Source organism: Tasmannia lanceolata, unplaced genomic scaffold (assembly GCF_043159265.1).
Source record: "Tasmannia lanceolata isolate RefF3 unplaced genomic scaffold, GAP_Taslan_0.1 ptg000019l, whole genome shotgun sequence".
Classification (NCBI taxonomy): domain Eukaryota; kingdom Viridiplantae; phylum Streptophyta; class Magnoliopsida; order Canellales; family Winteraceae; genus Tasmannia; species Tasmannia lanceolata.
The window spans coordinates 14,484,865-14,497,521 of record NW_027518696.1 but is presented as its reverse complement, the minus strand read 5'-3'; the positions used below and the strand labels follow the sequence as shown (position 1 = coordinate 14,497,521).

At 41.9% G+C, this 12,657-nt stretch overlaps 1 protein-coding gene across 2 annotated transcripts in view; it reads left to right on the top strand.

Annotated features, from left to right (window-relative positions):
• Positions 1-12,657, top strand: part of LOC143852516 (ARM repeat superfamily protein) — a 112,332-nt gene that overhangs the window by 86,221 nt on the left and 13,454 nt on the right. The gene's annotated exons all lie outside the window — the stretch shown is intronic.

The window sequence follows — 12,657 nt, the reverse complement described above, 5'->3', positions numbered from 1 at the left end:
ATTCTGCAAAATCCAGTCAAACTAGCCGTTATAGCCAATTTCGGACGAAATTTTGAATTTCGTCTATTTCGTCCGAAATCAGGAATTTCGGTCAATTTCGAACGAAATGACCGAAATTGACTGAAATTTCGGACGAAACGAAATTTTGAATTTTGTCCATTTCGGACGAAATGAAATTTTAAATTTCGTCCATTTCGGACGAAACGAAACGAAATTTATAACACTGCTTATTTCTCTTCTATTTCCTTCCGAAGTAATGTTTCAAGCTTTTAAATTTTCACTGAGTTTATGATTCTAAATTAATTTTGTTGAGAGAAAGAATTAGAGAAGAAAAGTGAGTTAGAGAGATGATCTCCTCCTCACTAATATATTTATTAATAATGGAGAAGCATAATTACATCTATGCCCTCAGGCTTATTACATATATCAAACTATATCCAACAATTTCAATTGGCCAAGTCGGCTCTTCAAATAAGAGTTGGATTTCTTAGTACTAAATAGGCTTGTGGTCGGTAGTATTTGCGCCGTTGTAAGGACTAGGTCTAGAGAAAGGTGTGATGGGACCTGGAAACAAGAGCTTTGGTCAAACTCGCCTGTCTCTGGTGGGGCCCGAGTCAAATGACCCTCATGTGCCCCTAGGCGGAAAGTTGCGTGGCTGGATCAGTCCAACAAGATGAGTAAAAAAGCTGGCTATTATTCTAAAGTAAGGAACACTGATTCTGGCGAGAGCCATCTTGGTTTAAAACTCAAGGCCAGGGTGGCAAGATCAAAAGAAAAGGTTCTTACAAGCATTTTGGAGAAATCTTTGGGAGCTACTTTAGTAGGGGTAAGGGAAAAAAGTAGTAGCCGGTTTCCAAAACCTCTCAAATTATTTCTCATTCGCCCAGGGCAGGTCTTGCTTATGGATAAGTCACTAGTAGCTTTCCCCAATCACTAGAAGATATTGGTTCTTTGGGAATGGGGCCCCACCTTTTAGTACTTTCAGTAGGCGTGAGGCTATAGAGGCCAAATCGTATTGCAAAGCTTCCCTTATTCTATTATTTTTTGGATGTTGGGGAGTGGGCCATAATCCTTATTTATTTATCTTTTAGTGCTAAAAATAGCATTATGTTAGGATTACGCTACCCTTTTCGATGCGTCTCCGCGTTTTGAGCGCATCTCTCTTTACTTATCTCTTTTATCTAGGAGTGGGAAGTTGTAAGGTCCTGGGATTGGAATTATAGGGCATCACTAGTACAGTTTCTTGAAGAGAAGTAAGAAGCACAAAGGAGAGCTCTTTGGATTTATTTGGTATATTGGGCGATTTGTTCTCATCCTCAACCAAGCAGGAATGGATAATCAAGGTAATACGCACGAGTCGTCTTCTTGCTTTGGAGGTCGAAATAGACGGTTATTTATGGAGATTCTGGTTTTAGAAAATATTCTCAAGAGGATGAGGACGATGACCTACATGAAGGGAGGGCTTCCATCAATGACCCAACCCACAAAGAGATGTCGGGAGATCTTCTCCAGAAGCAGTGGAAATTATTTAATCTAGAGACTCAAAACTGCCCCTTCACTTTGTACAGCCTCTGTGGGACAGGCACGGTCAAAGATACCCAGTCGCCACTGTATAAACATCCTTTCTTCAAATTGATTTTGAACGAAGAAAGGGCCGTGAGGAGGCAGAACTGGGAAGCTAGCAAGGTGGTAGGCATCCGGCTGGTGGAAGAAATGATCGCTAGCAGAAAAAGCCCTGGATTCTTAGATCGGGTTTCAGAGGACGTTCTCATTGATATGCCGGATTGCTAAATCCAGCACATCATGGAGGAGTTGGAGAAGTGTTCGGCATAGGTGAGCCGTTTAAATGTGAGTTGCTACTGGAGTTTTCTGAAAGGAGGGAAGTTCCCATAGCTTTCGGGACATTGTTAGAAGTTTAGGTCTTTTTGGGGACACCAGTGCAAATGCAAAGGTTTAGAGGAAGTTTTTTGGGTGTTCAAGATCATAGCATAGGGTATCTTTTGTTCTGTTCCTGGGACTCCTGGTCCCAACCCCTGTAAAGATGTTTGAAAGAAATAAACTGTCATTTTTAAAATTAAAAAAAAAAAAATGCCTAGTAGGTGTATACTGTGCAGATTTTGAGTATCACTAGAATGACAAATTGAAGAGGTTCAGACAGATACAGTAATGCCAAGGCTTTTTTTCTGGTGGGTAGAGTTGTTCCCTTTTGCTAGATCTATGGGCTAGTTATAGACTTATAGAAGCAATGTAGTTACGCACATTTTGTGCGTCTACCATGATGTAATTACTTGTAAGGCCATAACTTGTATATCATATTTTAACACGTCCCCTTTAACTATAGTGTAATGATCAAAAGTTGATCTTATCAACGAAAAAAGGTGCCTGACATGTGTCAAACTTCATAATTCAACTAGCCTGTGCATGAGAAAAAATGTGCTGTCAGAAAGTAACATTAATCAGAAGCTATGATTTAGCTGACACTTTGAATTTATTGTTGACATGCGTGTCCACACATCTTGACACTCCGTTCGACACTTTTAAATGTACTGCTAGAAGTGTCAGACTTAATATAGGTGTGTCGACACATTTTTGTACCGTGTCAAGTGTGACATTTTGTTCCATTATTGAATATTATGTTTACCTCTTTTATTATTATTATATCTCCTCCCCTAAACAAACTCTTATTCCAATATTATGTTCATTGTATCTTATTGGTCTCCCTTTCTCGCCGCATATTTGAGGGGGAAGAAAACTAGATTAAATTGATGAATACGTTGTTATTTGCTTCTCATGTTTGTTTTAGATTATAGTTGATTAATCCTAAGATTTATTACTTTGTTAAATAAATACCGCATTTATATTGTCACAAAATATAATAGTAATCAGTAATTTTATATGTACAAACTTCTTGCAGGTTTGGACTCGATATTTGAAGGCGATAACTTTTTTATTCATTTCTGACATATAAGAGGAATGATAGATACAAGGGCCCTCTTTATGCAAGGGCCGGAGAAGGGCCCTTTGAATAGATTCACGTCATTTTTAAAGACGGTTGAGAAGCTGAATTTGGCTGCATTTAATGATGTGGATCTATTCAAGAGCCCTTCTTTAGCCCTTGCATAAAGAGGGCCCTTGCATCAATCAGTCCTCCACATATAAATATATATTGTCTTGGTAGTCACTGAAGGAAGGAATATAACAAGTAGGGTGCCAATGATGGGCACAGCTCTCCTAAACTGGTTCTGAATGAGCTGAACGATGTTGGAAGGAGACAAACTCAGACAGCTTAAGGCTATTGCTTGATGTTGTACCTTGTTGCTGGCATACACTAGATGATCACTTTTAAAATCTATGATTGACAGCTTAAGTATATTGCTTGATGTAGTATCTTGTTGCTGGCATACACTAGATGATCACTTTTAAAGTCTATGATTGACAAAACTGACAAAAATTAGCTGATTTCCCGAACATCATGCCAGTTGTCAGTTGCCACAAACAATCCTGTAGTCGGAGTGTGTGCTGATTTTCCAAAAATTTCCTATTGCGGCGACCCTATAAATAATTGAATATTCCGTAGTGTACCCAGAAAATTCAGGTTGTCAAGGTCACAAATCTTCTCTTATAGAATTGTGTAACCTGCCAAGGCCACTTAAGGGTGCCCTTTCAAAGGAGAGCTGAAAATAGGAAGGTCTTTATACGAGCCATCAGGTAGGTGGTCGGGCGTGTGGTTTACTTTCTTGCTGATATTAAGGAGATGTGAAGATGAAAAAGAAGAAGAGAAAAAAGGAAAGGAGAGAAAATGATGTTGTGAGAATGAGAGGGTATGCTTCCATCATGGGCCATGTAACTTAAGTGCCATGACCTATAAGGAGAAAAGGGATTCACCTTAAGGACTTGGCACACCATACCTAAAAAATATAATCTAGTTGATCTTCTAATATGACGTAAGGAACATTCATGATCTTAGCCTCTGTTTTTTCTCTCACAAAGTGGCAATCAACCTCAATATATTCGTTCTCTCATAAAATACATGGTCAGAAGTGATATGGATGAGTGCCTGGTTATCATAATAGAGCTTCATGGGGCTTCCAGATTTCACTCCCATTTCTCTAAGAAGCATTTGGAGCCACATAAGCATCTAGCATGAGCTATACTCAGCCCCAGCATTGGATCGTGCCACTACAAACTGTTTCTTGCTTTTCCGGTTTACTAGATTGCCTCCAATGAATGCGCAGTAATTGCAGCCCAGGCTACATCTACATACCCTTCTAGCCCTCTCCTGACATAGAAAACACCTTCGGTAACCGCCTAAAAGATACTAGCAAGATGAGCTCAAAGCCTATTGACTCTTCAATTAAAAAGAATCATAACCTTAGTTCTGAAGATCATGAATTGATGGGAGTTCGGAGAATGTATCAAAAGTTTTTAGGTAAGTCAATGTATCTTATAACCACGAAACCCGGTCTAGCATATGCAGTGAGTTTTGTCAGTTAGTGAACACACTTAATCAACATGCCCTATCATGAAGCAATTTAGCACGTGAACATATCTCCTAGTAATGGTATTCTTTATGTTCATTGTGATCATCTCCACATTTTTACTTTCTCTGATGCAAGGTGGGCAGCATCTGCTACTAACTTGCATTCTTCTCCCTGGTAGTCATTTATTGTAAGGGATAACCTTGTAACTTGGAAGAGTAAAAAGGAAGCTGTACTACATACAGTTGCAGGAATGATATGCTCAAAGATGTTACCGTACGGAAAGAGATAAGTGTTGGAGTTTACACTCCCATAAATGTGTACTGCGATTAAAAGATACATGGGATCTGATCAATGAAGTTAGAGTGTGATTTTAGTTTGGCGTCTTTCTCAAATGTTCTACCGTGGTATCAACAGTGTGTATCTCAGACAATGCCAATGAAACAATTGTTGATAACACCTATCATATCAAGGGAGAAGAATATTTTGTTTTGGAACTAGTTTTGCTAATTACAAAACAAACTTCACAATAAAATTAGATTCACTTTCTATGGCATAGTACCTTGTTGTTTACCAATATGGCAAGTTTAGTTTATGTGCAGATATTTTGATGGATCCATAACTGATATTGTATTGTAATCGGAATTAAGAATGGTTTCATACTCATAAAGACCACGTATAGCAAACTAGAACTCTGAAATTAATACAAGGCATCCCAGTTAAGATGTCAAGGGACTTAAAATGTACTATTATTAGATAGCTAATCTTGTAGGTAGTATGCATAGCTATGGATGTTGGAAGGTTAAATGATCTTGCCGCTGCAAGGATATCAAAAATTCGATCTACATTATATCCACTAGTCTTAGACTACTTACACTTGCCATTCGTTAAAAACTATATCATCTGTGAGCTTTTCATAAATTACTGAGGATGCCAAAACATTCTTATGTCTTTTATTCTTTCACATATTAGGTTTTACGATCCTCTAAGGACTCTTCTGACAAGGAGAATAAGGGAGGAAAAAAGTCTTCGATAATTTGAAATGTGCTTATTGAATTTCTTGCCAAATTTCTCTCTTGGTTCATAGCATTTTCTTTTTAAACTCAAATTATCTTGTGTCACTATTGTTAACTTACCAACTTTTCCAAAAGCTTAAGCTGTTGGAGAAAGGGCTTATTTATCTTTTATACTTTAACACTCCCCTGCACGTGTGGCCCACTTGGCAAACACGTGGCACATGTGGTCCCACTTTGGGCCGACCATCGCATGTGGATTTTTGCTATCCGGGAGGTTTGAACTCGAGACCTTTGGCTCTGATACCATGTTAACTTACCAACTTCTCCAAAAGCTTAAGCTGTTGGAGAAAGGTGTTATTTATCTTTCATACTTTGACAACTATATAATATTTGAGGGATATCATATGTACATGAACATTTTTGTTCTATAATTTTGGGAAATTCTTTTGGGAATTCCGCTATTGGTTTTTTTGTGGATGGATGATAAATAGGCATGTGGAGCAACCAACAAATCATAACTTATTTTAGTATGGTATTGGTGTAGTCCAAGCTGGTCAGTCCGAAACTTAGTTGTAAATATTGGTGACCATTTCATTTTGGTCATTGGGACGAAATGTTTCGGTCATTTCGTTCAGATTTCGTTCGAAACTTTTCAGTCTGGAATGACCGGAATTTCGGCCGGAATGAAATTTATGGTCATTCCATTCCAGATTTCGGACCGGAACCGGAATTCCGGTCCATTCCGGCCGGAACGAAACGATTTTTACAACTAGGGTCCGAAATCATTGTCCGAATAGATCCAAAATTACGCAAAGAACTTGTTGAGAGCTAGAGAGGAATAGGAAATGAGAGAAAGAGAGTGAGTTGGAGAGAAGCTCCCCCTCACTTATGTATTTATATAAATAGAGAAGGATACAAAAGACCAATCTGCCCTTAGGCATACAAACACACTTCTAAGACTCCCCCTCAAGCTGGAATGTCTATATTGTGCATTCTTAGCTTGTTACAAATATCACTTAACTTAGCTCTACTCAAGGGCTTGGTAAGAGCATCAGCTAGCTGATCTGGTGACAGAGTAAAAGTAGTGTGTATCTCTCCCTGTTGGATTTTATGTTGTATGAAAGGGCAGTCCACCTCTGTGTTTGGTACGCTCATGAAAGACCGGATTGGTGGCAATATGAATCGCAGCTTTATTATTGCAATACAACTGAAGTGGTGATGATAATGTGATTCCAATCTCAGCTAGAAGAGAGCGAAGCCAGATAAGCTCACTACCAGTGTGACATAGCTCAGTATTCGGCTTCGGCACTTGGCTTCGATACAACATTTCGCTGCTTACTTTGCCAGGATACTAAATTACCTCCAACAAAGGTACAATACCCAGTTGTGGATCGTCTATCAACTGGTGAACCTGCCCAGTCAGCATCACAAAACCCTTCTATCCTCTGATGGCCATGTCTCTTGAAAAGCTGTCCTTTCCCTAGAGCACTTTTCAAATATTGAAGAATTTGAATGACAACTGCTTAGTGGGAGGTACGAGGAGCACTCATGAACCGGCTAGCAACACCCACTCAAGTCAACTCAACTCAACTAAGCCTTTGTCCCAAACTAGTTGGGGTCGGCTAATGAATCCTTTAGAAAATTTCCATGAAGAAGGTGAAAGGATCTACCCGGCTCAAATTGACTACGCCTACTCCTATCACTAGTTGGGTTTGTCTACATTGATCATTTTCTTCCATTCTATCCTATCCTTGGTCATGAATTTCTCAACTAGCCGTCCATACCTGACAGGGTTGTCTAACAAGCCGCCCTCTTTTGGGAGTAGCTTTGTATTTGGATCCATGGGAGTGGCAGCTGGTTTCACACCCAAAGACCCTGTCTCATATAGTAGATTTAATGCATACTTTCGCTGTGAGAGGGAGAGACTACTACTCCAGTAAGCTACTTCAATCTCCAAAAATATCGAAGACGATCAAGGTCTTTTTTGCAGAAAGACCTTCAACCTCTGTATGCCAGCTGTATCACTCCCTGTAATGATGATGTCATCCTCATAGACTATGAGAAGAACATGTCCAAAATCTGACCGGTGACTAAACACTGAGTGATCAATAACGCATTGCTTCATGCTGTATCGCATGATAGCATCACTAAACTTCCCAAACCAAGCTCGAGGTGATTATTTGAGACCGTATAATGATTTTCAAAGCCGGTAAACTAAGGAGGACACCTCCCCCCCAGAGCAACATACCTAGGAGGTTGCTCCATATACGCCTCCTCAGCCAAGTCTCCATGGAGGAAGGCATTTTTGACATCGAGCTGTTTTAATGGCTACCCATGGTTGACGGCGAGAGAGATAAGCACATGGACAGAGGGGATTTGGGCAACAGGAGAAAAGGTCTCGGTGTAGTCAATTACATAGGTTTGAGTATATCCTTTGGCAACCAGGCAGACCTTAAGGCACTCAATTGTCCCATCTGGAAAATATTTGATGGCATAGACCCAATGACAGCCCACAGACTAACCACCAGGAGGAGCAACCACATCCCAAGTATGATTAGCCTCAAGAGCGACCATCTCGCTGTCCATAGTAGCACGCCAACTGGGGTGAGCAGGAGCTTCCTGAACTGACTTAAGCAAGGAAACAGAAGATAGGAGGAGACAAAATTACGAAAAGAAGGGGTTAGATGATCATAAGAACCAAAAGAGTAAATAGGATAAGCAGTCTATGAAGCACGGGTACGGGTACGGGGTGCGGACACGACACGACACGGGTACGTGGGTACGTGATTTGCCAAAAAAACTGGGTGCGGGTACGTTCGGGTACGCCGAATATAATAATATATTTTAATATTTTATTATATATTTATAAAAATTAAAAAAAATAATTGTAGAGCAATCAAATAACAATAACATCACCAAAATGGAAAATTCTAATATTACTCTTCATTTCATAAGTGATTAAGTTCCATATTTCAGAACATGAGGCATCAATACATCATTCATTAGAAAAAAGTTTGTCACCAGTGTGTTGACCAGTGCCTGACAAGATGAATAATTTTTAGAGACCAAATTATGAGATTTTTTTTACCGGACTTTTGGGATTTAATAATGTTTGGACGCGATAGATTTTATGAATTTTTAAATTTTGAAAAATACCCCACCGTTTGGAAGTTAAGAAAGTTAAAATTTTGACCCGACCCTTTTTCTTTGAATTTTGTACTAGAACTGGAGAGTTGACTTTTTTTCCTTTTAGATTTGGGTGTTGAAACTATTTTTAATAAATCCAAAAGGGGGGTATTCCGTTATTTACATGTAAATCTTAAGTAAATGGCGTACCTGACACGCACCCAACCACCAAAACTATTTTTTTTTTTTTAAAAAAAAATGGGGTACGTACCCCGGACGTACCCGGGGCGTACCCGCACCCCATACGTGTCGGGTGCGGGTGCGGGAGCCACGTGAGAGTACCCGTGCTTCCTAGTAAGCAGTAGTGCGACAACGAGTACTTGAGGCAATAAGGGAATCTAAAGGACTATCAGAAGTAAAAGGAGATACGTGAGAAGGAGCAGTCCGGATCTCAGGAGGGCAAGACGTTGCCTCGGGAGAAGCTGGACGAGCACCAAGCTTAGGCCGCTACTGATAGACCTGCAAGGGGGCTGATGGAGGGACAATGGGCACCTGCACAGGCGGCGAAGAGGAGGGAACCGGATCAAGAAGAACCAAAAGTGGAAAAAGGAACCTGTGAGGTAGGAACCGCAGGGCGAGGCTCAGTGGGAGTAGTAAAGAAGGAAAGGCTCAAAGAAAGTAACATCGACGGAAACAAAGAGCCAACGAAGCCTATGACTGTAATACTTATAACCTTTTTTGGTACGAGAGTAGCCCAGAAAGACACATCTCTTCCCTCCGAGGTCCAATTTATCCAAACCCGGAGCAAGGTTGTGAATAAAGTAAACACAACCAAAGACGCATGGGGTAAGAGGAAGGGGTTGTCCTAATGATGTAACTCAGAGAAGGGGGATTGATTACCTAGCACCGATAAAGGAAGGCGGTTAGCCAAGAAACAGGAAGTAAGAATGGCATCACTACACTGTACTTTAGGTACCTGCATCTGAAAGAGGAGAGTGTAGGCCATATCAAGGAGATATCTCAACTTTCTCTCAGCTACACCGTTCTGTTGGGAGGTGTAAGCACAAGAGGATTGATGGATGATGCCATGAGTAGCTAAGAATTCTTGAAAACCATGGTAGGTGGAAAAGTACTCTCGAGCATTGTGCGCAAACATTTAAGAGGAAAATCATATTCATTAACAATCTTAGCATAAAAGGTGCGAAAAGCATTAAAGATCTCATATCGATCCTTAAGTAAAAACAACCATGTCATACGAGAAAAATCATTCGCAAATACAATAAATATTTATAACCAAAAAACAACGTAGTCCTCGAGGGACCCCATACATTAGAACGGACCAACTTAAAAGGTCTCGAAATCCAACTAACAACCCAAGAGGGGAAGTACACATGAGGGTGTTTGCCGAGTTCACATGACTCGCACTAAAAGGGCTGAAGTGGGGAAGAGACAATAGAGGTCTGTTGGAGCCGCTGAAAAGACGGATGTCCAAGACGACATTGCCACTGATAGCCATCAACTGAACTATGCAAAATGGTAAGCAAGGGTCGACAATGAAGATGATAAAGGCCATCCACCTCACGACCGAGGCAATCGTTTTCCCAATCGAGAGATCCTGAAAAAGACAATAAGAAGGGGAAAATGAGATAGAGCAGTTAAGAGATTTAGTAAGTTAACTAGCATAAAGCAAATTAAAAGGAGATTTAGGAACACAAAGAGCGAAAGATAAAGACCAGAATTGGAAGAAAGAGTACCAACACCAGAGATGGAAGCCGTGGTCCCATCATCAAGAGTAACTGACTGAGATAGAAAATGAAATGGCCTAAATGAGGTAAGGGACGAAGAGTTATCAGTCAAATGGTTGGAGGCCCGGGAATCAATAATCTAGGGGCTGGATCAAGTGAGAAGAAAGACAGGGGAACGCCTAGCTGCACAAAGCTTGCAGTGGGTGGTCGGCTGCTCAGACGAAGGCGCTGGAACTCCTCATAGTCAGCCCTGGAGATCTGGATAATATCATCAGGCGTGTCGGGGACTACGGAGGAGGAGGGGGAGGCATCAAGCGGAACAACAACGGTGATGTGCGCAGTGCGGGAGAGATGAAGCTCAGGATGGAGAACGTAGCAAGTATCAACATGATGGCCCTCTTGCCGACAGTGAGAACAATATGAGCAGCCACGACCATCGCCAAAATCACAGCCCCCACAACCATGGCTGGTACGACCCCTACCACGGCCAAAGGAACCACCACCACAACTAGATCCGTCACCACTATCATAAGCTGCAAGTGCAGATCCATCAGCAGGCAGTGGAGTAGAGGAGCCACCCGGAAGACACTGTTATGCACGAGAATAAAACCTCTGTGAGAGAGGGGATAGAACCCGAGCCAATACTCTGATGTCGGAAATGGAGAAAGTCCGGGCCCAAGGTATCAAGGAAGTGAATAACACAAAGATGGTCCCGTTGCCTGGTGAGAACCGTCAGATCAGTCGTGAGAGGCATGAAAGCATCAAGCTGCTGCTACAGAGAAACAAAACGATTGTAGTGATTAGAGAGAGGGGTGTCACCGCGCCGAAGGCACATCCACTCGGAGTAGGTGGCACAAATACGGGTGAGGTTATTAACCCAGAGTACAAAATAGAGGTGTGACCCCAGGTAGCCTTGGAAGTCCTCGGGGTCATCATCGTGCGAGCCACCTGAGGGGTCATGCTTTGCTAAAGAAGGGTGCAGATCAGGGCATCATGCTGCCGCCCCCGTCCTAGGATGGATCTGGAGGGGAGGGAGGATCTCGCTCAGTAAGAGCAACCTTACCTCGAGCGAGGAGGTAGGTCTCAACTGCCAGACTCCAACTAAGGTAATTGGACCCATCAAGCTTTTCTGAAGTCATATGTGGGAAAGAATGTTCCATAAATGGAGAGTAAGTAGAAGGAGAATAACTAGTGGATGGAGCCATAGGTGGAGTCGTCGGGCGGACAGGAACAGTCGAACTAACAGGAGGATCCATAGAGACAAGAGAAGGGGAGACAAGCAAAATCACACTACGGGCCCGGCAATGAGATCGCAGAGAAGGACAGAAAAGCAAGATAGATACACACTAGCCATAGGAAGAAGAAAGACTAAGAATCTAAATCGGTGCCGCAAAGACAAAGAACAAGGATGTCCATAAGAATTTAGGCCATAAATGAAATAGAGGGAGAAGGCCCTTAGATTAAAATGTCAAGGGGGAAATGAGTGGAGAAAAAAAAGAGAAGGAGAAGATACGAGGGTTAGAGGATCGGATTAAAGGATCAAGAGAATGAAAGTTGGGGTAGGAGTGAGAAGAAAGAGGAAAAATAAGAGATGAAGGGAGGTTTTAGGAGTGGTGGATGTCAAGTGGGGCAGGGAGAGGGAGGCAGGATGGCAAGGATTGAGAGGGGGGGGTGGGTCTGGTGATGGGAAGAGAGGGTCGGGAGGGTTTTAGACGAAGAAGAAGGGAGGTGTGGTGGTGCAGCGAGGAGGGACAAGGAGGCGGAATGTCTTTTGTGTGGGTGTGGGTGTGGGTGTGGGTGGTGGTGGTGATGGTGGGCGGGCCGGGGGACGGGGGGGGTTGAATATGGAGGCGGGAGGGGGAGGGGGGCGAGGGAGCTTCAATGGTTGAGGAAGAAGGGAATGGAGGAAGGAGAAGGAGAAGAAGAAGAGGAGAATGGATGTCTTCATTGGTAGTCCCTAAGGCACCACAACCCTATGGCTCTGATACCATGTTGAGAGCTAGAGAGGAGTAGGAAATGAGAGAAAGAGAGTGAGTTAGGCATACATACACACTTCTAACAGAGCTGATCTGGGGTGGAAAATAAGAGATTAAGCAAGAATTTATTCACATGAACAACAATCAATGAACGATGATCAATAGAAGACGGATTAAAGAATAAGAAAATCCTTTACCTAAAGGAGAGTAGCCAAAATCCAGCCAAGTTGTAATCTGAATCCACGTTTTCAATACCTTGTGGTGATTTTGTTCTAACTTGTAGAGATCTTTTAAGGATTCAAATTACACAGTTCAC